Here is a 27,871-nt window from a genome sequence, read left to right as displayed (position 1 = left end):
GGAAATGGTATGCATGAATATCATATCCCACTTGTAATTTTTTTTAAACTAAAAGCTACATTGGAATTTCATTTCTGTTTCGCTGATTAAAATAGGAATTCTGAAAGTCATGCATATTGACTGAGGAGTCCTTGGCTTTGGGGCCAAATTCTTCCAGTGGCTGTTAGCTTCTACAATCCCATTACCCCAGACATTCCTCTCTGGCCCACCTACAACTTGAAGCTGAAGAATGTGGGGTACGCCCTGGTGAATGTGAGCGGCAAAGAGGCTGGCACCATTCTGAAGGTACTTCTGAGTGTACGTTCATCACTTTGCAAATGTGATGCTGACTTTTAGATAAATAGCCACATGGTGATATCATCAATCAACATCTGTGGAGCACAACTCTAAAACAAAACAACTGGCTTCCTCAAATCACAACAAAAACCAGTCCTCTTCCTTTTTCCCACTTTTTATGTATTGAGTGCCTCCTGAGTGCTCCTCAAACTAGTTGTCATGGTGGAAGAGATGATAAAGGAAGTTTAAGTTATGATCCCTCCTTTAAAGAGTGTGTATCCTAATTAAGGTTGGGAGACTCACACGGAAGAGAAAAAATCACAATAATTTATGATGTAATAACTGTCTCTCCTTGGTAACTTGCAGACATTAAACAAATAATAGAGTGAGAAAATCTCACACTTGAAAGTTCAACCCTTCAAATTTGGGGGGCAAATTTGGGAGTAACTACAGCATCCTAGTCTACAAGTCATCACTCTCTGATGTCAGAAAAACTACCTTCTCACTTTCTTATCTCCTAGGGACAGTATTGTGGTGGACTAATGAATCAGCTAATTAAGTTTAGTGTTGTAAAGCTGTGGCCCAGAGTGCTAGGAGAAGGGACATGACACCCAGCCTGGGAGGAGCTACCCAGAGCCTCCTTGCCTCTGTTCCCTTTTCTCTTCAATTCGTCTTCCACACTGAACCAGTCGTTAAAAGCCTCACTTAAATTGTGGCAGTCACTGTCCTTAACATTTCCCGCGCATTATCTCATTGTGTAGTGAAATTGCCAGCATTGCCAATACTGAGGTGTATGTTGTCAGGCAACTGATAGTTCTCTCCATGCCCTTTCTTCATCTCTCAAAGGATGCGGCAGTTCCAAAGCTGCAGAGCAAGTGTGGAAGAGGCACCCCCACATTCAATTGTCTGTTAGAGTGTAAACAAATATTTTCAAAAGGAATGATGAAATTCCTAGTGAGATTTAGAATATGCATATTTGTTGATTTAACAACCTACCCTCTAGGAATCCATCCCATACAGATAAGAGCAAAAGTACAAAGGGACTCAAGTGCAAGGGTGTCTGTGGCAGCATCATCTGTAAAAGCACACAGGTTAAATCATCATGCATGGCTATCAACAGAAAAAGAGTTGGAAACTTAAGTTATAGTTAGCCTGTGAACTAGAATGCATATGAAGTATGAAGCTGGAAGTTTTTTCATAATATATTTTAAAATAAAAAACAGATCAATATGTAAGGCATAATTTCTTTTCTATAAATATGTGTGTGAGTGTACGTGTATATCTATGTAGAGAGAGACATATTTGATCTAACTTAGGAAAATATCATGACTGATAAATGTTAACAGACTAAATGAGGAAACTTTAACTTTATTATGTAGTTTTAAAAAGAAAAATTTCATAAAGACAATTTTTACTTCTTTGTGCTTTTAGAACTTTTCAAATACAAGCAAACTCACACATCTGCCTTCTAGAAAGAAGGATCTGGGTAAACAGGAGGCCCTCTTGTTCTCTGATTGCCTACCATGACCAAGAGAAGACCTAATAGCACATATACTGTGCCTGAAGCAGTCTGGCGGGATAGATGAGAACTTACTATGGGAGGAAAGACACAGAAAAACCACTGAGAAGGCAGGAGGTTGGGGCCACCAAAGGAGCTAAAGCAGTCAGTGAAACTGTCCTAGTAGATCTCTTAAAAGAACTAACATATTTGGTTCAAAATTATTTGAGTTGCTATCATGTCCCCTTCCCCTGTGTCCAACCCCAAGCACTTTTCAACGAAGTCTACTTCATACCCATACACTCACATACAAAATTTAAAAAATAGAATAACAACAAAGATAACCTCCATCATTTCTAAGCTCCCTCCTGAGTAAAATGCTGGTGTCTTGTCCTTACCTCGACCCACCGCCACTGTGCCCTCATCTCTGCCAGACTGCCTGTGCCCACCATTCATCCTCCGGCGAAGCCACCGCATTCCCGTGCTTTCTGGATTTTCTCTGTGCTTCTCTTGGTCTAGGATCCCTCTTCTTTCTCTGCCTTGTGAGCCCTATGCCACCATTAAAGCTGTGCTCAAAAGTGCCCTTCTTAAAAACCTTGCCTGTCCTCAAAGCAGGATCTGTCACCCTCCCGACGTGAGCTCCCGACACGAGCTCCCGACACTCCATGCACACCTGTTATGATGAGAGCAGTATTGCCATCCCTCTCCTCCTAAGGCCACCAAATGTGATTGCTCATCTCTGTAGCCTCAACCTCTAGCACAGTGACCCACACATTGTGCATGGTCAAAACTTGTTGGTAAATAGTGAATTGGTCAATTAATAAATCCAGCTTCTGTCTAGCTTTGATTTCAAGGTTCTTCCTGGCACTGAAGTCTTTCTCCCTATAAAGTACACCCAGTGGTCCACGATCTAAGGAATATTCTGCTCTAGACACCTCTTGCTCCACCTACAAATGCATCCCAGGATTATTCCATCAGTTGGATGTAGCAGGCTTTGCTGGCCCCTGGAAGGTCCTTGAAGCCTGTTCAGATTCCCAAGGGTCAGTTTCACCAGACAGAGGGGTGCCATCTAACTGGGTCTGGGGATGGGCCTGTCATTAGGGTGGTGACTGGGCCAGGAGAGGTGACACTGGCAGAGGAAGACGGATTTTGTCAGGGTAAAAAGCTGACTTTGCCCTGTGGCTCATGGCCCCCTAATAGCATAATGATCGTGTGAAAGTCCTTGGCCTGGCCTGGCTGGGCACTGAGAACTGGCAGCACCAGGCCTGGCACAGGAGAGCCCCACCCAGGTTAATTGATCTGTTTCTATCCTCCAACAGTCCCTGGACAGGAGTCAGCACATTTTCTTCTGTGTACAGATCTTCCCTGTGCCAGGCACACAAGAGAAAGTTTCCTGAGCTGAGCAGGTCAGGCAGGCTTTAAGTTGTCCATGTCTTGTTTGTGCTCCCACACCCCTTCATTTCTTTCCCATTTCTCTTTTTCTCTCTCTAAATATTCTTCTCATTCTCACTCTAGTTCTTTCTTTATGGATGTCTATGTCTTTCTCTTTTTCTCATTTTAACTTACGTGTCTTCCTTCCTCCCTTCCTTCCTTCTTTCCCTCCTCCCTTCCCTCCTTTCTTCCTCTGCCCCTCCCTCTCTCCCTTGCTTCCTGTATTTATTTGTTCTCAGTCTTTCTTAACCTCTGTCTCTTATTCTACACCCTCTGTTCAGTCTCTTCTTCTTTGTCCCATCCACAAGGACTTCCTCTTGCTCTCCATCCCTGTGCCACCTCATCATCACCAGCATTGCAGGACCCTCCCCTTTGCTCTCCTTCCTGCACTGTTGGAAGTCAGATGACTCTCTGTACTATCTCCCCCTCCTTCTCCTCCAAGCCTCTGAGCAAAGAGGCCCCATAGTCTCCCACTCTATCCAAAATTGTTTCAGGTACCACCCCTGGCGCCTGACCTTTACCAGGATCCTCTCCCAAGGGCCAGGCTGACCAATGTTAATGCACAGAGAACAAATCCAGGCTCCTGGCCAAGCCAGAGGAGGGTTGGCTCTGGGAGGCCCTCATGCTGAGAATGGCAGCCCGAAGTTTAGGAGTTGGCTTCTTGCTCTTTTCTCCCATTTTCTAAGTTTGGGCAGGGTCCCTCTGGGTACTCCGGCCACCTAAGTGTGCTCATGGAGGAACGCTATGAGTTTACAGCCATAAAGACATAAGGACAGAGATTTGCCCGTTCTCTGACTTTTCCTGATTCCTCATAAAAGTTGAAATGGAGGCCATTGCTAATCTTATCATTGTTCTGAGGGGTTTTGAGAGCACAATATAGGTACAGACAAAGTGTCTCTTCCTTCCATTAATTTATTCCATTAACATTACTGCGCAGCATTTCTGGGCTTGGAAACTGGGATACAAAGATGATGCTTCTTGTTTTCAAAGAGATTATGACTTAAGAGAGGACATGGATCTGTACACTGGGAAATTAGAAAAGCTTTGGGTAATTGCTAAGGAAAGTATGGATAAGATGTTAGAATATAAATGGACTAGCATATGGGAAGATACACAAAAAGAAGACATGTGAGTCCTTAATTTTTGTAAAAATGAAAAATTGTGTATAGTATTCTCTTCCCTGGTCTGCAGGAGATACATTCCAAAACCCCCATGAAATGCCTGAAACCACAGATAGTACTGAACCAATATATACTATGTATTTCCATATACACACATACCTATGATGAAGTGTAATTTATAAATTAAAGTAAGCAATTTGACAGATGGATTTTTTTCTTACTGTAGATCTTGGACCTCAGCACACTTTTTTTCTTTAGTAAATTGAGAACTGTCACCTTTACACTGAAAGAAAGCACCTAACAGCTTCTCTTTGGCATCCCGACTTGCCAGCATCATTAGTCTTGTGCTTTGAGGCCATTAAGTAAAATAAAGGTTACTTAAACACAGGCTCTGCAATACCACAGCAGTAGATCTGATGACTGAGAAGCTACTAAGTGACTGACATGTGGGCAGTGTGCGCAGCATGGGTACTTGGGTACCCTAAACAAAGGGATGATTCACTCCCCAAACAGGACTGAATGGGACAGGGAGTAATTTTATCATGCTACTCAGAATGGCACACACTTTAAAACATATGAATTGTTTATCTGAAACTTTCCATTTAATATTTTCAAACTGAAGTTGACCACACGTAACTGAAACTATGGAAAGCAAAACGGTGAATAAGAGAGGACTACCATATATGCAAGGTGCTCAAGAGGACGGGTATTAATTACAATGGAAAAAAGTTAAAAACTTGGGGAGAAAAAGTATGAAAAGAATGAGTGAAGCCTTAACAAAAACTAATGGGCAAAGATTTAATTTGCTTCCTACCTCCACAAAACCCTACTGATATTTTTATTTATTTATTTTTAGAGAGAAGGAAAGAAAAAGAAACACTGATAGGTTGCCTCTCACATACGCCTAGACCAGGGACGGAACTTGCAACCCCAGCGTGTGCCCTGGCTGGGAAACGAACTGGCAACCTTTTGTTTCACGGGACAACATCCAATCAACTGAGCCACTCTGGTCAGGGCTACTGATATTTTTATTTAAAGTCAATGTATATTCATCAATCCCTAAATCCCAATTCCAGGTTAGACATAGTAAAGACAGAAGAAGAAAGACATGGTAAAAAGATTTCGAACCAAGAGGTTGAGTCACAGTTGTCTTTAACGTGCTACTTTGAGCAAATCCCTTCTCTTTTAGCCTTTAATTATCCCAAGGTCCCATCAACTTTAAATGGAATATTGTTTTGTAGACTGGTAGCCATATGGTGGGGTCTGCCATGACCCTACCAACAGAATCTTCTGGGTCCTCCATATCAGTCCTATGTTCCTAAAGCCACAATCTTTTGGGAAAGAAAGTGTGAGGTGTATTTTCACAGATTTTATAAATGAGGAATAGAAGAATATTTGAGTCCTATACCCCACCCCACCCCCAACCTACCATTCATCCCATCTTTCCCGGCAAGTAGATGGAAGGAAGCAGAGTCGAAGATTTGAGTTATATCTAAAAAAACAAAAACAAAAAAAAACTGTATGGAATGAAGCAAGAAGATAACCCAGTTCAGCTCCTAATTTTAAGGTTGGGGAAAATGAGGCCCAGAAAGAGCAAGTGGCTTGGCCAGGTTCATAGGTCGGGTTAGCGATGCAGCTAGAATTCAGAGTCCTACTGAGTCAGCCGCCAGTGCTGTGTTACCCCAAATGTTTCCACATCTCCACCTCAGTTTCTCTGGTGCTCCATGGCCGTTTTGTCTCCCCACTTGGACACCCAATGCCAGCAGTAAGGCTCCATCCTTGAATGAAGTGTACTATGTTCCACAGAGCACACCAAGGGCCTCATTTAAGTCTGTACTGGTGAGTTCATGAAAACTGCCATCCTTCTTCCAGGTGAGTCATTGAGACTTTCTCCAACAGGCAGGTGTCCCATTGGCAAAGGTCAACACTGTTCCATGGAAGTGTATTTCTGGGGGCAGGTCTGCTGACAATCTTGAGGTATAGTGAATTCTCTTCTCACCCATGCAGAGGATGGGGTGAGGTACAATGTAGAGGTAGGCCAGAGGAGATGGAGCCCTACCTGTGTATTTGCTAGAGGACACACACCCCCCAGTTTCAACCAGGACAACCTGTCCAGAATCATGATCCTCCCTCCTAATCCTCAGGAAAGAAAACTGATCCTTTAGCCATTGAAATAACTGGTATCAGGAAGGGCGAGTGGAAGTCATCATTGTGGACATTTATATAAATAATAATTTTCCAGTGGGAACTGTGAACTGTCCTTGTCTCTTCTATTTTTAAATGCTAATTGCTTCTGATTTTGTTTACATAGGCGGAGCTAATAAGAACGTTTGCTTATAACCATTGAACTTAATGTATCTGTTTTTGGACACTTGTGATTTATTTTTGCACACATGCTCCAAACTGATGCTAATTACTTTCAAGGATCAGGGTTTCTATTCCAAGAGAGATGACGATAGAATGTCAATTTGCAGTCTCTGAGCATAATGTCCCAATTATCAATGCATTCCAGACCAGAATGGACTTGGCACCTTCTGGAAGGGATTTGGCTGCACTTTTATCAGCCAGTCCCTGGATGCAGCTTTATTCAAACTTGCTTTCTAGTAACTTGTGGGTATGCCTATACTTTCCTCTGTCTCGAAGGCCCTTTAGTGCCATATCAGAATTCCAAATACCTATCTTTTCATGTCCAAGTCCAATACTTTTCTCTCAGAGCCTTCTTTGATAGCTTTAGCTGAAGATAAATTTTATTTCCTACTAAAGCCCCAGAACATTTTGCTGATTTCTTCCTCAAAGGACTTAGCACTTCCTGCATTATGTTGGAATTATTTATTCACCTCTTATCTCCTTTCTTCATTATAAGCCTCTTAGTGACAATACTTTATCTGAGTTATCTTTGTCCCCACTGTATGCTGAAACTTCTCCAATGCCCTGTATGTATGAAACGCTTTGTGCATTGATTTAATTGAGGGTTTTTATCCCTAATATTCTGCTTGTTCCAAAAAAGATTTTAAGATAGTTTTAAATAAATATATATGAAATACAGAATTAAATACACATACACACATACACACACACACACACAAAATGACTAAAGTTTATAATCAGTTATATGAAATACATCTGGATAAGCCAACTTTTAACTGTCATACCTAGAAAAAAACAAAAGTCTGTGCAGGGGTTGGTGGGGGAGGATGTTTAAGGAATAGTGACAAAGGATTTAAAACTTGACCACTACCAACAAAGAAACCAAAACTTCTGATAGGATGTTTGCTCAATACAATGTTAAGATGAGCACAGTGGATGAAAACTATACTGCTGGGGGAAAAAGTTCACTTATTATGTAGAAGCATATAGTAAACAAGGAGGCGGCCACAGAGGAGAAAGAATAAACAGGTCTTTCCTAATTTGTTCACTTATTCATCCAACGAACTTTTATCGAGAAGCCTGTATGTCAAACACTGTGTTCACACTGTGTGTACAAAGATGAAAAGGAACATCCTAGTTTAACTGTTTAGACCAGAGTTCAGCAAACTATGCGCAATGGGCCAAATCTGCTCACCATCTGTTTTTGTTAATGAAATTTTATTAGAACACAGCCATGCCCATTCATTTATGTATTGTCTATGGGTTTTTTTACCCCCTCTGCAACTGCAGAGTTGAGTATTTCTGACAGAGACCCAATGTCCTGCAAAGACAATGTCCTATAGAGTGTTGGGGAATGAGGAAAGAGGGAGGAGTTAAAAGATGACAAGATTTCTTTTGAGTAACTGGATGGAAAGTAGGGCTCTTTGCTGACATGGGGAGCACATGAGGAATAACAGGTTAAGAGAAAGGAAAAATATTGACTTAATTTGGGGCACGCCAAATTAGGGGTATATATGAGATCTGTACCAGGAAGTTAAATAAGTGGCTTTGAATCTTGGGTGGGTAATCAATCTAAAAATCTTATATTGGGAGTCATTAAAATCCAGAGGGTAATATAAGCCATTAGAGTAGATAAAATTCCCGAGGGAGAGTATGTTGAGTGAGAAAAGAAGAGGGTCAAAGAAAAATATTTAAAAGCCTGATGAATGCCAACATTTAATAGAAGAACAGAGTTCAACTACTGCTTAAAAGAGACTGAGAAAGAACATCCGGGAAGATAGGAAGAAACCCAGTTACAGTTCAATGTCACAGAGCCCAGGGACTTGATCTAGCAAGGGCAAGAGTTTCAAATAATTAAGAAATGTCTACTGCAATAAAGATTGAAGCATAGATATAGTCAGGACAAATTTACGATTGCTTTCATGACAGCAACTCCAGTAGAATGGCGAGAGCAGAAGCAAGACGGCGGGGAGCTGAATCATGAATAGGAGGTAGGAAGTGGAGACAGGCAGACTGTGTGTGAAGGAATTTAGGTAGGTAGGACAGCTGCTGAGAGTCAGCAGGGTGGGGGGTTCTTTTCTGTTTTTGTCTTTTTCTTAGGTGAGGGGAGATTTGATCAGGCTTCAGTATTAGCTGGGAGGAAACAATAGTCTCATTTTAACAAATCACTAAGAAAACTTGGCTTCTGCAGATGACTTCATGAGTGCTGTCCTCTTAGAAAAAGAGAATCTGGTAACCCAGTGTGTTCTCTTTTGTAGTTAGTTTCCAAGAAGCTTAGAATCAAATTCAGTTCCCCCTAGATGTCTGGTAGTATTTACAGCCACTTCCTTCATCTGCTTTCTGTTCTGTTTTATATCTCAATATCTTATTTTTGAAGAATAATTATCGTGAACAGTTTACAAGGCACTTTCACACATGATATCTCACAGCATCCATCCCCCATTCGGCACAAATTTAATGAGTGCCTGCTGTGGCCATACACTTTGCGCCGTGAAGCACACACAATGATGAGCAAAACAGCACAGTTGTTACTTTCACAATCTGGTTCAGGAGATCAGACATTAGTATGACTGAATTATCATACTAATAATTAATAGTAGTAAGTAGAGCAAAAGGAAATGCTAGGAGTCCTAAGACTCTGAGTGGTCAGGAAAATATCCTTGAGACTGAAGGATGAAAGAGATGCCGAGATGGTTAGGGTAACATCCAGTCAGAATAAAATCTGCTCTGTGGAAGCCCTGTAAGTGGTCATTCAGTTCCTGCCTGGACACTTCCAGGGGTAGGAACCAGTGCTGCATTCTGGAGGAGTGCTAAAAGTCAAAATAGAGCAAAATTTGGCTCATGTAGCCTCTGCCTAGAGATTAATACCTTGAGCCCACACAAATAAGCTTAATTCTCTCTAGCATGGCTTTTCACAGCTGAAAGATGACAGCAATAAGCCCCCCATTCACATACTTATAGATAGATCGATTCTCTCACAGTGAAAAACAGGTTTTCCTTTCTTTTGTTTCCCAGTGATGTCATGTTTAAAGACACTTCTGTTTGTTTGCAAATACCCATTCTTAGCTTCTTCTACAGAAACACAGCTCGTTGCTTTCATACACATAATTGTTAGCTAGATACCTGGATGTCCAGAAGAGAAGAGGAAAAGCCCCTTACACTTTAGCTTCTCTTGCAGCTAGATGCAGCACATTACAATGTTTGCCAATAAGCTCTCATAAAAGGAAAGGGAAAAAAGCCCTGATTTGTAAAATTTGCCAATTTCAGTGGTGTTAATTCCTCCATTGCTAATTTCAAGCTACCAACATGACCCACTGAACAAGGAGTTGGGAAGAAATGCACACAGTCAGCTGTCACATGCCTTAGGAGTGGGACCATAAGATTAAGTTTTCAATGGAATGAGAGTGGAAGCAATGTGCATAACTGTTCAGTTGTGCCTTATGTGGAAATGAGTGACCTCTACTTACCCTTTTCCTTCTGCCATGGTCTGGAATACAGATATAGTGGAGAATCCATTTTATACCATGTAGACAGGACATCATTCTAGAGGCAGTGGAACAACCAGATAGGAGGAGCCTGGCTTCCAAATATTTGAGCCTTAGTTTCCTTGTGGGTGTCTTTTTTTCTTTTTTCATGTAAACAAGAAAGGAATTTCTAACTTGTTTCAGCCATTACTACTTTGACTCTCTGTTAGAACAACTGAAATTATATCCCAACTTAAAGAATCATCCATTACAAAATGGCAACCAGACCACAGCTCTATCATCATGCGAAATACAGCTATTTACAAGGCACAGTGTGAGCAGGCAAACTAGACATCCTCCCTGCTCTGGGGATCTCAGCCCAGACCAAAGCTAGCATGCAACCAAAGTGCTATCAGGCAAGGTAGAGGTCATGGATGCTCTGAGGCACTGCAGATTGTCAGCCACACAGATTTAAAGGAAGTGATGACAACGACGACAACAATGATAATGATGATGATGTAGAAGAAGAAGAATGAAGCAACATTTGAACTCAACCGTCAAAGAGAGTTAGAATTTTGACAAGTAGAATTGAGTGACAAAGCTTTTCTGGCAGAGGGGTTTTACCTTTCATTCAGATTTTAGATTCCAATCATTCTGAAAATGTGATTCCTCAGAAAATCCCTAGACTGTTATTTTTCCTTCTTTAATAGAACAAAGTAATACTGTAAAACTATGACAAAAATGTTTCAAATTTTTCAGAGGATCAATTGTTTTCTGAGTTTCTGATTCCTGTCCCCCCGCCCCCGCCATTTACAATGAAGCCCTTGATTTGTTTATTTCAAAGCATTTTGGTGGATTAATTAAAGCATTCCTCTAAGTGCTTTCCTAAGCAGTATATTCTGGGCTTATTTTGAATTACCAAAGGTGCATAGACACTAAAACTTCATTCCTTTAAAAGCAATCTATAATGCAAACTTTTCATTAATACTAAGACACCTCTCTTCCCATTAGTTTTACTTAAGGAAATAAATGAAGTCTTATTTATTTTTTAATTGCTTCACAGTACCCAGTATAGCAGTGAGCACAAGAGAAGCTCTCAGGAAATACTTATTAGTCTGAACAGAAGTCACAGAATTTGACACAATAAAGGAGGATGTTGGGAATGTGAGGTGAGGAAGGGATCATATAAATGGTTTGGAGATGTGAAGAACATGCCCACGTGTTCACAGTAGACAGGAATGAGCCAGCAGATCCTGGCACCAACGCCCCATTCTCCTCTCCCCTTCAGCTTACAGGTCAGAAAATAGAGGTCCTCAAGAAAAGTGGCCTTGATTTCCACAACTGGGTCTAGCTTTCCAGTGTCTTTCCAAGCTAGCTAATCCTTGTTTCCAATTTTTTTTTCAAAGTTGTGTTACAATAACTGTAATAAAAAAAATCTCATGCAGTTTTTTGACATTCATATTCACACTGTGTTTCTTCCTCAGAAAATTAATGCACAAATATCCATGAAGTAATAGGAACAAAGTCACATATTGGAATTCTGAGGCTTGAAAGTGTAGCTCCTTTTTGTAAAGAAAAAAAAAACTTTAAAGTTTGGAGGTTCTCCTAAGCCATCAGAGTATCTAGGTATTATCTGTTTCACTTATGCCCCTCTGTAGAGTTAGAGGACACAAGTCAGGCAGGCAGATTTCTATAGCCAAAGCAAAGCAGAAGAACCAGAATTCCCTCGGGGCTCTGAGGTTAGAGGGTGAGAACGAGCAGAGAGATCAAAGAACCAGGATGGTGCAGTCAGGACGGTGTGGATAGAACCCAGTTCTTGTTAGGTGCTGAAAGAAGACTGGGTGGGGTTCTTCATAGGAGCAGTGATGAATGACACACTTGAACCCCTCTAGCATATCAGTAACAAAGTGTATTTATAAGGAAAACTTTTTAGGGAGGAAGCAGAGTGCTGGACTGAGAATCAGCTTCTGGTCAAAACTTAGTAAATTTTGCGTAATTTGGACAATGTATCTCCCTTCTGAATCTCAGTTTCTACATCAAAAAAGTGGGATCTCTTCCATGTCTAGCAACCTGTGCCTCTTTCATATGTTAAAAGAACAATATTTATATTTCTGAGAGAATTTTAACTTTTCTGATTGAACTATATACTCTACCATTAACTACTATAGAGACTTGAGAATTATTTTCTTTTGCTTCTATTGCTTAAGAATTGGCTAAATTATTCAGCTTACAACCCATTTAATGATTCAAGTCATGTGAACCAAGAGAAGTGATATAGAATATTACTTTATTTTCAAATGTTGTAAGGAAAAACTGCATATATACTTAGCAAGATAATAATTATTTGCATTACTCTGGAGAGGTAGAAACAGTCATCTAAATTGAAATTCAGTCTACATTTTCCTGAACTCTACCATAATTCAAGACTTTAAAGATAACTTATCTTTAAATTTGGCACAGAGAGTTTTCTTTATTTGGAGCAAACAGTATAGATAACTGTGGCTCAAGCCACAATCGTTTTAGGCTTAAACTCCTGGAATAGCCTATTAATCCATCTTCCTTCTTCTTACCACATACACCTCCCTTCTCTGCCCACCTACCAGGTCTATGTCCACTTAGCAGCCAAGGTGATCCATTCAAAACTTCAGTCAGATCATGTGACACTTCTGTTCAAAAAACAGTGCCAGATACTTCCAGTCTCACTCAGAGACAGAGCCATAATCCCATCTAGATCTTGCAAGGCCCAACAGCCTCCCTTGCTTCCTCACAGACCTCAGGAATTCTGTCCTAGCCATATGGGCCTCCTGGCACTTCCCAGGATACCCAAGCATCCTCCCACAACAAGACCTACTCAAATGATATTCCTCCATCTGGAACACTCTTCCCCCAAGTGGCAACACCATGCCCTCCTTCCTTCAGACCGTGGCTCAAATCCCACTTATACTAAATAGTAGCCCTCTGCCTCCATTGCTCTTTAATCTCCTTCCTCTAATGCAGTCTTTTGTACAGTGTTTTTCATTGTTGTATTTTCTATCTATGTCTTTTTGTCTTTTTCTTCTCACTAAACTATAAGCTCTCTGGATTCAGAGATTTTTGTCTATTGTATTTATTCATTCTTGTAACTGTAGTGCTTAAAAGTGTAAGTGGCATATAGTAGGCATTCAATAAATATTTATTAAGTGAATATTCATAATGAGCTACTTTTTTCATATGTTGATGATTTTTTTCCATTGGGCAAGGTGTACTCTCTCTAAAAGAACAATTCAAATTAAGAAAAATCTGTTTTTTCTAAGATATAAAAACAGTGGCTACAAAAAATATAAAAAGTGCCTCTGAGATCATTACCAACAATGGCAGAGTTCAAGGTACGATGGAATGGCAGAGTGAGTGGTCAACTGAAGAAAGTTCGGGAGATTTAAAGACCCAGAAGTTCTATCCTGTCATCCACTAGGGAGCCATTTTTACCAAGTTGTGGAGCATATACCATAACCAGTGTTTTTCTTATCTCCTGGGAAACTTAATTTTACAGGTGATATGTAACTATGTGCTTCAGGATGGTGACTATACTGATGTGAAGATCTTTCCTTAGATTGTAAGGCCATCATATCTTACTTAATTCTATGAGTGTTACATTATCAGATGGCTTGGACTCAGGCAGGCATCATTCCTGTTTAGCTGGCTGAGCCATCAGGAAATATCAGAGGTGCACAGAGAGAGCACCTGGAACAAGGCCCAACGCCTTTGTGGAAGATTTCAAATCTGGGCTCAACCACTTTACACTGGGTGGATTAATAAAAGCCAGTTAACTTCCCCAGACCACAGTCCTTTCTTCTGCAAAATATGAGTCATAAACAATTCTTGTTCTACTATCTCATGGAGTGAAAATTTCTCAAAGTACGTAAGATTACATACAAACTGCTCAATAAATGACTAAATCAATGACTAGGTCCTTTGGTTGATTCCTGGAAAGAATGTTGGGCATGTATAGGTAAACAATCTCACCTGAGTCCTGCCTATCACCCAGACACTGAAAATGGGGGCGGGGAGGGACAGAAATCCAGTTTTATGGCATCTAATTTTCAGTGCTGTTCTTGGGGATTTGTTCATTCATCCAACAGCATCTAATGAGCACCTATTCTGTGTAGGGCATTGACCCTCAGATTTTGTGGGAGAATAGACTTGAAAATAATCTAGCACTTGTCCTTAAGGAGCTCACACAGAATAGTAGGGAAGACCACACATACCCCAAAAAACTTCTAATCAACATAGAAAGGAATTTGTCAAAAGACACACCTCTGAAATGAAATCAGTTCACATGGCCTTTGGCAGTCACTTTAGTTCTCTGAGCCTTAGTTTCCTCTTCTGCAAAGTGTAATAATCACAGGGTGATTGTCAGAATCAAGATGAGATATTATTTTGTTTAGGTGCTTTGTAAACTGCATTGTCATCCAAGCGTCATTTCTTCTCTGTCTCCTTCTCTTCTCCTTCTCTTCCTCTTCCTCCTCTTTCTTTTGCTTCTCTTCTCCCCCTTCTCTAGTCTCCATCTTGATCCTTCTCCTTTTCTCTATTCTCTTTGCTTTGAGAGGTACTCCACTCTCCATCACTGAGATGTTCTCAAGTAGCTGGGTCTAGTGTGATCATTAAAGTAACAGCTGGGTTGGAAATCTTTTGACCCAACTGGTTACCTTATTGTAGCACATGATCGGCTAAGAGTTTTAGTGGATTTAACCCTTACCTGATTTAAAACTTTTTTTTTCATTTTGTTGATACACAAAAAGATATAGAATGGAATCCAAGTGAATAATGACCCTTATTTTCTAAGGGTTTAAATATAATGAGAAGGAGGAGAGGAATTGTTGAGATATAAAATATAAAGTGCTCAATATTTCAAATCAATTAGCATTTAGGAACTAAATAGACACACCCACAGCTTCTCCGTTCATCCCTTTTATGTTATCTTTCTCCAGCGAAACCTTGGTTCCCTGGAATTTATAATAGACTATCCAGGCTTAAAGGAACCTTAGACATCAGATTATTTTATGTCCATTTTTTTAAATGGTAAACTGAAGCCCCCCCCAAAAAAGGAATCTGACCAAGGTCATAAAACTGAATTAACAACAAAAGAATCTAGAACTCAGTTTCCCTCGTTCTCATTCAATTATTTTTCCCTACCCCTTGGGCCAGCCTCCAGGTCCAATGGACTGAGTAGTTACAGACTCATGTTCTTCTATAAGCTCTCCTCATTTCTCTTTATTTTGGGTTGGATATCCTCACTCTTCCTCCTCACCAACCCCCACACAAACCTTCTTTCTGGGTCATACCTATGATAACCAAGGCTCTTGGGTCTTCAGGACCAGCAAAGCCAAAGTTGGACTCATGAATAGCCAGGCATCATGTTCCCTGTGCTCCATGCTTAAATCCCCACAGTAAGCACTGTCTCATTTAATCTTCACAAAAATCAGTGAGGTGTCATTATTTCAGTCTTACAGGCTAGTCAACTAAAGCCTCATTACACTGCCTTACTCACCCCCCCAGTTACAGCTAGAAAGTACTCTGGCCAGGATTTACATCTGCTTTAGTACCAGAGCAACTTATTGCTTCATTGCTCCTTCAGCACAGTCCTGACCTTGGGAAAGGGAACCCAGTGGTTTGACTGAATACCCAGGAGGTAATTGACTCCTACCTCTTCTACTAGGAGAGAAGGCACTATAATCCTGGAGCTGTTGAACATTTCTGAATCCCTTAACCACATATTAAGCTGTGAGAACTAAGGTGTGTAATCTTACTCCCACTCACGTAGAATAAGTAATAATGCCTCCCTAAGAAGAGTTGTGAAAATTAAGGATTAGAACAGATAATGTTTAAGAAAGTACTAGGTATAGTCTGTAAAAAAACTATATAACTAATTGGTTTCAATACAGTAAATTACTCATGCTTTTTTTAATCCAAATATTAATGATGACATTGTTTACACTATTTTAGTATAAGTATCCTCCAATATTTTAATTAAATGGGTAATAAAGAGATAAATAATTAAAATATTTTGTTGGATTTCTATAATCTGACCTCTTACCAAAAAAAGTGGAAGTTGGCTTATAATTTATAATTCATGTGTATTATTGTGCCAATCCTTTCACCTACACAAAACAAAAAACAAAAACAAAACATGGCTGTTTTCTTAACAAACATTACAGAACACATACTATGTGCCAGAGCCTGTTCAGAATGCACTCCATTCTCCATCATCTCATTTAATTATCAAGAAGTAGGTAACTTTATTATCTCCATTTTATAGATGAGGAAGTTAAAACTCAAAGCATCTAAATAATGTAACTGAGGTCGCAAAACTGTTAAGTAAAAAAGGCAAGTTTTTAGACATGTACGTGGCATATTTGATATGATGTTACACCATTGTCAAAACAAAATTTTTAAAAACTCCTGAGTGGCCTGTAATCAAGGTATTCAGTATAATAGCACATAGGGATCATGTTAAAAGCTAACTAGTAAATACATGTGTGAGAAAGGATAGGACTGAGGCAGAAAATCATAGGGAAATTTAAGCTAAAGAAATCTTCTGTAATTGACCATATATTGTATTGCTGTACTTTCTCACATAGAGAGACTTGTAGGCTTACCAACTAATTCATTATCCAGCAAATAACTGAGCACTTACTTTCTGCAAGGACAAGTGTTCAAGTCTAGAGAATATAGGATACATAGTCATAGAACCTCTTTAATGGACCTCCCAAACTCCTGGATAAATTGTCAGATATATACACATAAATTTAGTGTATGCATACTAAAGTAAAAATTGTCAGATATATACACTTAAATTTAGTGTGTGTATATACTACTTAAGTAAATTGCCTCGGGGGTGTGCTCAAAAACTGGTTCTCAATCATATTGCCTTTTCATACAACTGTTTAAGGAAAGGAATAAGAAAGAATGTCTAACTTTCAAAAATATGAGAATAGGTTTTGGAGAAGAGGTGAGTTCCTTAAATTGGTCAAGACATTAGGACATAAGATACTTTTATATTTAGTGGAACTTTGAGCTCTTTGCAAAAAGACTTTTTTAAATCCACTGTTCTGAAAGCTAAATAAAAGCGAACTGGGCTTCTGATTCCCCAGGGTTCATATTAGAGCCCAACTCTTCCATGGAGGACAAGTGGAAGGAGAGACTGGATTTCCAATATAAATAACCTCAGAGTTCAGTCAATAATAATTCCTTTTGAAGCCCTTTAAGAAACCTTTGATGAGAGCAGAGGAAAAGTACCCACTAGGCCAAGCTAGGAGAACAGGGAAATATCCATAGCTGATTTCATCTTGCAGAGCATTTATTACTGCAAGTAACAGCAAAAGAAAATGGCCAGTGAGGGCAAAAGTAACCCCTGACTTGAGGGCCCTGCCTTCAAATTTTCTCTTCTCCACTACTCAGGCAGTGTGGCCTTTGCTTTCCTCTTGCAATATCTTCACATCTCCAAGAAAACAGAAGGACTTGGGATTAGAAGCCATGACATTCACACCCTATTCCATCCAAGTAACAATCCTTGTCACTGGCAGGTTACCTTATGTCCGTGTGAGGTCCTCATCCTCTATGTGGCCTACGTTACAGGACTACTCAGATGATAGGATGGATGTTAAAGTATATTGGGACATAATCAAATTTCCCAGACCTGAAGGGAAAAATAACTTAAAGCTTAAAAGGTTTGAATACAGATGCCCATACCCACCCACAGTTGAAAACAAAAATGAATCCAGTGAACGATGCACATAAATCCACAAAGACATAGCTGGTCTGCACAGAATGGAGCCCAAACTTCTTCACCACTTCTCAAGGTCCTCCTCAAGATATTTCCAACCCTTTTCTCTAGGATTGTCTCTATGCTCTTTATGTCTTTTGTAATCGTGATAAATTAATTGCCCAGTGACTCAAGAGCCCAGAATATGGGCTTGTTCTTTAACAGCTGCCTTTTTTTTGTTGGGCTATTTCTACCACCTACAAAGCTGTTCCTCTACATGTCTGTATGTCCAAACTTGCTCAAATGCAGGCTCCTCCAGGAATAAAGCCTTCTCTGGTTTTCCTGTTTTAAGTCATCTCTACTTAATCTGAGCACTCCTAGCATTTTTATTTGTACATCATACTTTAATAATTTATATTCTCATGAGTTTATTGGTTCCTTCAGAAGAATGATTAAGTCTGATTCTTCTTTGTTTCACTTAACAAGGAAATAATAAAGTTAATTGCTGATATTTATTGAGCACTGAACACATATGATCTTGTTTGATCCTCATAATTAAGAATACTAATACCAACATTTTTATCATTTTGCAAATGAAGAAAACAGGGGCCCAGAGAAGTTAAGTAAGTTGTCTAAGTTACACAGCTATTAGGTGGTGAAGTCAATTTGGAAACCAGAGGTTTACAGTCTAAATCCATGGTTTTTAACATCCACGCCTCCACTTACTGTATGCTCTTAGCATATGAAGCACTCAATAAATACTTACTAAGTCAGTGAATAAACAACTTCATGAATGAAGAAAGTGTGTCTTCAAACATAAATATTTCAATTTTATGCACAGAACTTCACGTTTCCTTTCAGGTAGTAGACTACTGAATGAATATTTGTTGTTAATGACTGGAGGAATCAGTACCAGAACAGATGTCTCAGGGACTGCTGGGTCTAGAAAGCTCTCAAAGAGGAGTCATTCACTCATCCTTTCAACATTTACTCATCATTCATTCACTTATTCCTTCAACATTTATTAGAAGGCTGTTAGGTACTGAACAGATGGTATAGAAATAAAGAATAAATCAGACATGAGTCCTGGTCTTTGGGAGCTTACATTTTGGTAAGAGGAAAGTTGACTGGTGTTTTTAGGTCTAAGAAAGAGCACACATTGATAGAGTGAAGACAGCTCAAGCTCAGGGAATGGCCAATAAAACGTTCAGAGGTGAGCCGTAAGTTTAGCCTGGTGCCAAACATAAAGAAGCCTTTCCTTAAAGAGGAAATTAACTCAGCAAGAGTAACTGGATGACTCACCCATCAAAATAGGAAGCTCTGTCTGGTAAGGAAGATGGTGGCATTGAGGTGGCAGAAACCACGAGGATCCTGCAAACACTTACCACAGTAGAGAGATTTCACCCTTGCTGTTGGGTTACTGTCTGTGGAGTGAAGCACTCGTTCACTGGTCAGGGCTCAATAGAGGCAGTGCAGCATTGTGGTGGGAGATCCCAGGCTCTTGGAGTCACTGCCTCATTCTTACCAAAGCCGCTCTCACATAGCAGCTCTGCAAACTCAGGCAGATATTAAAGTGGTAAAAATAGCAATTCTTCTTTACTGAGCAGTGGAGACCAAAGAGTTAATACCTGTAAATGCATAGAACAATACCTGGCTTATATGAAGTACTCACTAAAGGTTAGCTATTTTTATTGTGCTTCTATCATTGACTCTAATTGTATATTTGAACTGAAAAAATCCCCAGTGAATTTTAGAAGGAAGAATGTTTTTATTTCACTTGGAGAAGAAATAGGAATATAAATCGTACATTTTGCATCCTATAACAATTTCACTCATGAGATGACAATTCTCTCATCAGCTTGGGGACAGACTTCTCTAAAATGCCATGTAATTGTCCTCAGCAGCAGAACTCCAAGTGGCTCATGATGTTCTATGTTTGTGGACTTTCATCCAACACTTTAAGAGCAGCAATATAATGTTTCTGCTAAAATCACATAGTCACATTTTCTTTCACTTTACCAGACCATTGCATCTAAAAAAAATTGATCATTTATTACTGTAACATAGAATGTAAATATTTCTTTATTAAGGTAAGTACTGATTTAATACATGTATTTCTTCTCTGTATATTTATTTAAAATATATACATTAGAGAAAAATTATTTATGCAAGAATTTATAACCAGATGCTGGACCTACCTCTACTACAAAAAAGTTCTTATTTTAAATTTTGCAGATAGCTTTTAACATAAACATGTTTTAGTACAAACAATGGTTTAAAAAATTATGACTAATAAATAAATATTCTCACAATGTTATTTCTATTTATGTTTACATATCAAATATTGCAAGCTACCACTAGATGAAAGGGTTTTTGTCTTGTTTTCCATAAGATGCATCAAATATGAAGAACACACTGATAAATGAGGGAGATACTTCCCAAATTGACTGATAACTAAGTTGAGTAGTCAAGGAATTTTAAAAAATCTCAGTTTATTCCACTTCCGCATCAGTCATATAAAATGTTTAGAGCTTGATGAGTGGGCCATGGAGTGAGTTTGAAATCATCTAGAGATGGTGGCTATGATGAAAATAGCACATGCTTTGGAGCCAGAAGACTGAGTTCCAAATCTTGACTCTTCCATACTGGCCATGTGTCTTCTGAGCCTCACTTTATTCACCTGAAAAACAATCATAATAACACTAACCTCAAAGAGTCATTGGAAAGGATTAGAGTTAATAAGGTATGTGAAGTGCCTGGAACATAGTAGATGCTCAATAATTTTCAGTCCTTATGATGGGGATCATGTTGATATATTTGCATGCAGATACAATTAGATGGCATTTGTTGTGTAATTATCTGTTACATATTCACATTTTAAAAGATACGTTAGCAATCCTCTCTGACAACTTCATGAGGTTGCTGCATGAGGAGCCAGGGGAGTTTGATTCATTCCTCTAGTCAATATGACTTTCTATAGCCCCTGTTTGAAAGCACACTGGAAAGAATATCACTCTCTTCCATACTCAATATGTCACCATTGATAATGAAGAGTAGAGCACTCTACTAGTAGTAGGGAGACCTACGATGTAGCCCTGACTCCATCTCAAAAGGGCTCTGTGGCTTTGGGTCAGTTGCCTCTCCTCTCTGTGCTTCAGTCTTCTAGTTTTAAGATGAGGAAAATGGATAAGAGTTGTCTGGAAATCTTTCATTTCTATAATTGTATGAGGTACACAAATCTATAGTTTTCTGACTTAAGACATAGGTTCAAGAAAAAGAAAACCTGTTAGAAATGGTTAAAGTCGTGGGAGAGATTAACTGTCTATCTTGCGTCTGAAAAGAAGTGATATTGACCTGATTTTCACATGTTCTCTTAAGAGCTAAAATCAAAGTAGATCAGATCAAATTCCTTTCCCTGTGACCAAGGAAGAATTTCCACACAAGCCTCATCATTAGTACCTAAGATGGTCATTTATAAATATTTCCCTAGTCCTGACAATTGATGTGTGCAGCACACATTTTTTGTGTTGACTGTCCTGACTAATGACTCATGTATGGGTTGGGATTTAGTGTATAGTCTGTGGTCATGGACCATGTTTGCACTCATTGAGGTCACCAACCATACATAGTCCCAATTACCTTTGGTAAGTGTTATTTTTCTATAATGAATTCCTTCCTATATTTGAATCAACAAATAAACTTATCTGAATCAACAGATAAGTTTAGATCATCCATCTTCTAAATATGACCAATCATGAAATGGGTTACCTTGGGAGGCAGAGGGTTCCCACTCTCAGAAATATCTAAGAAGGAGATCAATAGACACTTATTCAGGGTGTTGTGTCAGAGGTTCAGATATGGAGTTATCTCTAAAGTCCTTCTGAAGCCAACACTTTTATGATTTTTTGGTTCTATCTATTTTTACCAAAACAACTCCGAAAATGTGGGTGATGGGTTTTATCTTTATATTTTAAAAAATGAGTTGTTCACCTTTGTTAAAGAAGAGAAAGGAGTCAACTCTGCACATGGACTAATTGACTCTATTAATACTAAAGATAACCAATATTCCAGGATTCTAATCCATTGGGTTCTGGTTAATGCATTTTAGTGAAATATGAATGGCAACATTCTATAAAAAATAGTTCAGTAGAGATAATTGACATGCCCAGACCTGGGCTTGGCAAACTGGAGAGGGCAAGATGAAGTTCCCGTATTTGCCGTTGGTACCTGAAAATTCCCTACCTGCCTCCTCTTTGGATTCTCTGAGAGTCCCTGGACTTGGCTTGTTTAAGACCTGTTCTGTGCCTATGGCTCAAAAGATTGCTCTTCCCTCTTGGCATGCTGCCTGCTCCGACTCAGAAGTTAAAAGTTTGCACTTCCTTAAAATGTAGTATTTCCCAACCAAACCTGCATCAATCAACCGAATACTATAATTACGTATGCACAGCTCAAAGCTCAACACTGGTTAATGATCGTTGGCTTTGTCCTACACTAGTCTTATCATTCCTGATCCATCTGAGAATTGACCACTTGAAAGGAGGTGCACAGGAAGATCTAAAACGCAACAGGGAGAACACCGTGTCAAATTGCTATAGCTGTATGGGAGACAGCGTTTGCAGCATCTGTCCAGATCTGGTAAGGAGGTTGAGTCTTGGTTTAACTATGGGGTGTGGAGAGTGACTCGGGAGTTAAAAAATGGCATAGCAAAGTAACTACTGAAGTGGATTCTTGCCCTAACTCTCTTCTTGGGCTCTTTCGAAGGCCCTATGCCCCATCCCTGCATTTCAGTTTTCTGATTCCCACTACTCACCTTGGCATTGTCTTGATTTGCTGGCGGGATTAAGGAGTACGGCTGTCCAACGCTGGCAAGCATGACAGCTTGATCTGTGGATCAGGAAGGGCTCAGAAACTTTACAGGACTCACCCTGGCTTCAGGTGGAACCCAAGAATGGGGAGAGAGGCCCATCCCTAGAAGGACTGTACCTGAAAGGCCAGGTCCATGCTTGTTAGTGTAAGGTGAGGTGTCAAGGCCTGTCTCGCTCTAGTGTCTCTTTTAGAAACCACAAATGGGTGGTAACACCACTAGTTGGAGAGCAGGGCTCATGTTTCTGCTCCTGTCTGCTCCTGACTGGGGCTGCTGTGACCTTCTCTGAATAAAACTATTTGGCTCTAAACTAAAATGTAAGCCTCATTAACCATCCTCCATCCAAATAATACAGTTTTAACTCTCCCTTTCTGCCTTTTCTCCTCTTCTTTCCCCTCTGTCTTCCTTTTTCATTGTTTGGGTTAGAGTGCATGTTCAAGCAGGAGATTTAATGGTTTTTAAATGTGTTGGTGAAAAAAGGGAAGTGATACTGGCCATTGGGTAAATGGCGACATTAAAGAGAAGCTCGTGTTCTGTTCGCTACAGTGTGGCTGGGATTTTTTACTCCAAGAAGAGGATTAAACAACAGAGCTTTCCAGGAAAATATTGACTTTTACTTTTTACTCCTATTTTTCTTTCACAGTCCATTCAGAAATATTATAAGTATTTGATACCTGGAGACCAATTTCATTTTCTGGAGAGGACTAATGCTATTGAGGACTAATTCTAAAACTATAATTAATAAAAATAATAATATTTAAATGCTTTTTATACCCATGATGTTGATCCTCCAAACAACACAGCAGGGTCTAAGAGTTTAAGTATGAATATCATCCCAGTTTTCTCATGGACTACACCAGAGCCAGAAAGTGAAATGCTTTTCTCAGGATCAAATACCAGATAGACAGAAGGATCAAAACATTGTCACTTTTCTGATTTTCGGCTTAGTCTACGTTTTTCAATACCTTGCTGCCTCTTCCCACACAATAATCTCTTAAGATTATCTTTAGACTTTAGAGTTAGGTTCATGGAGTAACTAAGGGGACTTAAAAAAAAAAGGAGCTTTAGTATGATCATATTCTTATCCTTCTTTCTCTGTGCAGTGTCTGAGTATCAAAGGAAAGAATTATTTTAAAAATTATTTTTAAAATATTGAAATTGCTTTGAAAATTCACTAGTCCATTATTACTTGATTAATGCCAGCAAAAAGAAAAATGCTGATATTAAAGTCCCACTCATTTTAGTTTTTCTTGGTTCATTGCTTGTCTTAGCTGAGTGGCCAGCTATGTTCAAGTTTACTAGTAGGAAGTTTTTCTGGGAGCAATGATAGGTTATAAGGTTTCTGTTGAGATCCAGGGAGCAACTCTAGACAGATACCTATGTTTTATCAGTGGCAAGGACGAAATATAGAGCACATATTAAACTGGTCAGCACTACCCAAGAGCTTTGCTAGCTGAGTGATGACTGTTTGATCACTGCCTGTATCATAGCACTAGGGGAAAAATAAGTGATGATTATTAATCCGAAGTGGGATCTGCAAGTCCAGGTCTTGAAAAAAACTAACTCCAGTTTGTGTGCCTACCTGTGGGAAACATGTTCCAGTTCTTACTACATGAGGGTAAGATTAAAGGGCTCATTTCCCCCCTCTTTCTCCCTCTCTCATTTATTATCAGTTCATCAAATCAGCCATGGGAGGGACCTTAGAGAGTTCAGGTCTAGTGGTGAGTACAAAACCCCTGCTTCTCTCCAGGCTCTGTAGGGCCTGAGACAAGTCATTTGACTTTGTGGGTTTTGGTGTCCCTTTTTATCAAGTGGGGAGTTGGACTACATGACCTGCAAGACTTCCGGGTCTGATATTCTTTGATTCTACCTAGAATCTCAGATTCCAGTCAGAATGTGCTAAACTAAGAATGCCAAAAGATCGCCAGGCTTCTTGTCTCTGGCTTCCCTCTCTCTCACCAAGGTTGCCAGGATGACAGTGGGCAGGAGCAGCCCACCTTTCACCTAGTATATCCCCCACCCCAGCCACCCCTGTCCTTCCCCTCTGCCAATGACGGAGGCTCCTGCAAGCAAAACACACAAACGCCATAGGAAAGCCATTATGCAAAGGGCTCTCACCTTAGAGAGAAGAAAAGGGAGACACTGGAAGTGTGCGACCCAGTCAGTTGCTGAGATGGACACCCTGGTTGAGCGCCTTATCTTTGGCACCATCGGACTGGGTATTTCTTTCTTTCAACTCTCACCTGGATTAGATAGTATATTCTGTTCATGACTCTCAGAATCCGAGGATTACCTTGTTTTGCCGTATATGATGTACATTCAAGCTTTTGTCCAAACTTTCAGGAAAAAAATCTTGTGTTTTAATTTTTTAATTCAATTATTTACTTATTTATATTGAGAAACAAAACCGATTATCGTATTCCAGGGTATTATTTTGCATACAGATATCATTATGGCTTTCTAGAGTTACACATTATTTTAACATATCAACATAAATAAAAGAATTAAAAACATTTATATAGATACAGAACTAGTACTATCTATGTATAATGTTCATACTTATTTTTCCCTCAGAAATGTGGGCAAAAAAGTGCATATTATACATGGCAAAATATGGTAAATTTCCTAACTTAAAGCAAGTGATTATCTACGCTGTACTCCTGTTCTAACCACTTCTACCCAGTCTCTTCTCCATAATAAGCTTTAGAATTATAAATGCTTCCAATACATTATCTTAAGGGTTTTTAAGGGTTTTTTTTTGTTTGTTTGTTTGTTTGTTGTTGTTGTTTGGGCTTTTTTTTTTAGAGAAGAAAGGTATTAGGTAAGGTAAAAAATAAATGAACAATAAATATGAACAATTAAATAATTTCTGATTTGAATACCCATTTAATGTACAAAATTAGAAAGCAAGTAAATGAAAGTAAAAAATAAAACCTGCCATTATTTCAAAAATATTCACTGTGAGCATTTTGGTGAGTTTCCTTCCAGTGTGTATGCATCTATGCATATTTACGATTTGTCCTTCTTTTTTCATTAGGATTTCTAAGGGGTTTTTAGGACTCATCACTACACATTTTTCGTCTCTTACCAGCTGTGTACATCTAATTCCTATTATTCCACATCTCTTATGGTGGCTTTTTTCCTAGCTGAATCCTGACTGATACAGATAGCATGTTGTGGAAACTCCTATAAACATGTCAGGTCTGGATTTTGGTATTGGGTTTTCCATCTGGACACATTCCAGAAAAGACTTTGGAAGCATTGGACAGGATGTTCCCAAACAGCTCTATGGTTTTAAAAGTCATTGACTATTACATTTTAACACTTACTGAACATCTGCTATACATGTCAGACATTGTGCTAAGTGACATTACCTATATTTTATTACTTAATCTTAATTTCCGGGGGGCAAGTATATCATTGTTCCCATAATATAGATGAGGAAAACTAGGGCTTAGAGAAGTTACATGGCCTAAAATGGCATAACTAATAAGTGGTAAAGCCATGATTCAAACCTGGGCAATTCGGCTTCAGAGTCCATACCCCCGACTCAAAGTTGTCACCTGCTGACACACCAAGCTGGAGAGGCCTCACTTATTGGCAGGAGGGCAGATCTTCGGGCCATTGTTTGTGCTGTGGAAATAAGTAACCCTGTGAGATGAGTCCTGCTGAAAAGGACAGCAGGGGTGCTGGCACGCGCACTGGACTCAGAGTCGAACAGTCATGGGCTCCTGTCCTTTTGTTCCTGCATGCTAGCTACATGACCCCGGACCTGTCACTCTCCTGTCTGAGCAATTATGTTCTCATCTATAAAAAGGGAATGGTAGTCTCTATCTTAGAGGCTGTGGTGAGGATTAAGCATAACATGTAAACATACCTTGCATGTTTCCAGGCAATATAGTAAATGATAATAGAGTTGAATCTGAACCTGAGTAGAAAGTTTCAAGTTGAAACCTGGTTTTGAGTCTTGAATTGAACACTTGTCATGTGATTTTAAACAAGATATTGGAGCCTTCCTAGACCTAAGTTCCTCATCTTTCTAGGATGTGGTTGGACTAGTTGTTCTCTACAAACCTGTCTTGGATTCTGGGTCTTCAACTGGTCTTAAGTGGAAGGAATGTGCCAGATGGTAACTTTTCTCAAATCAATCTGAAATGAGGCCAAAATTCACACAATATAGCAGGTTTTTCCTTGGCCCCTCTGTCCTATGGAGGTTCTTGACTAGATGCAAATACTAGAGGCTTCTCAAATGTCTGAGGTGTGATGAAAATCACAGATATTTCTTAGGAGAAAGGGGTGAGGCCTTTGACTGACAGGATGCTGTTGCTTTTATTAGCTCTTCTAGGAAAGAAGAGATCACAGCTTCAGAGGTTTCCCAATGATGAAAGAAAATAACTCCTTAACTTGCTCCAAAGAATCCAGTTGGGAAATCTCAAAACCAGACAATTTCTTGGGTCCCTTATACTTGCTCACTTTGTAATTCAGCTGGAAGACAACCAGTTGAGTTTTAACTGGAAACTTCCTAATGCTAAGATGCTGAGCCCTGAGGGAAGTGGAGAAGGGGCTTGATTCTCACTCTAAAGATGCCTCTAGTCTGCCTCCATTAAGGAAACAAACCCAGAATTGAAGGGGATAGACAAGTTGTGTTGGGATTTCACAGAATGAATAATCAAAGTTTTCACCTATGTCCCCAGGGACTCCTCATTCAAGTGGCTAGGGCCTCCTTATCTCCAAAGCTCAAACTGGGAGAGGCCCAAGGCTTTGTCATTGGACCCTGTCTCATTCTATGCTCACTTCCCTGCAGATTTTATTCAGTTTCACAGTTTAAATCAGATCTTAACATTGACAACTCTTAAATTTCTATCTTCCGCTTGGATTTCTTTTTGGAATGCCAGACCTCAACATCTAGCTGCCTGCTTAGCCATCACCATTTGACTGCCTATTGTCTTCTCTAACTGAACAACACAACTACATTAGAGTTCCCAGTGTGCTTTCAACTCCTTCAAATCTGCTCCACCTGCAGCCTTTCCTTTTTGATAAATAACAGTTCCATTTCTTGCTGTTGCTCAGGCCTAAGGACTTAGAGCCATGTTTGACTACTGTTTCTCC

The 27,871-nt window shown here is 39.6% G+C and overlaps 1 long non-coding RNA gene across 1 annotated transcript; it reads right to left on the bottom strand.

The window, feature by feature from the left end:
* Nucleotides 1-20,443: 20,443 nt before the first annotated feature.
* On the bottom strand, nucleotides 20,444-24,933 carry LOC129079978 (uncharacterized). Its single transcript, XR_008530120.1, has 3 exons — nucleotides 24,881-24,933; nucleotides 22,709-22,782; nucleotides 20,444-20,578 (listed from the first exon to the last, which is right to left on the bottom strand). It is a non-coding gene; the product is annotated as an uncharacterized LOC129079978 (long non-coding RNA).
* Nucleotides 24,934-27,871: the final 2,938 nt, after the last annotated feature.

Source organism: Pteronotus mesoamericanus, unplaced genomic scaffold (genome assembly GCF_021234165.1).
Source record: "Pteronotus mesoamericanus isolate MK-2021 breed Mesoamerican mustached bat unplaced genomic scaffold, CSHL_Meso_final contig_82, whole genome shotgun sequence".
In the NCBI taxonomy this organism is placed as follows: domain Eukaryota; kingdom Metazoa; phylum Chordata; class Mammalia; order Chiroptera; family Mormoopidae; genus Pteronotus; species Pteronotus mesoamericanus.
Note: the sequence above shows the minus strand (reverse complement) of the source record. Positions and strands in the feature narration are given on the sequence as shown.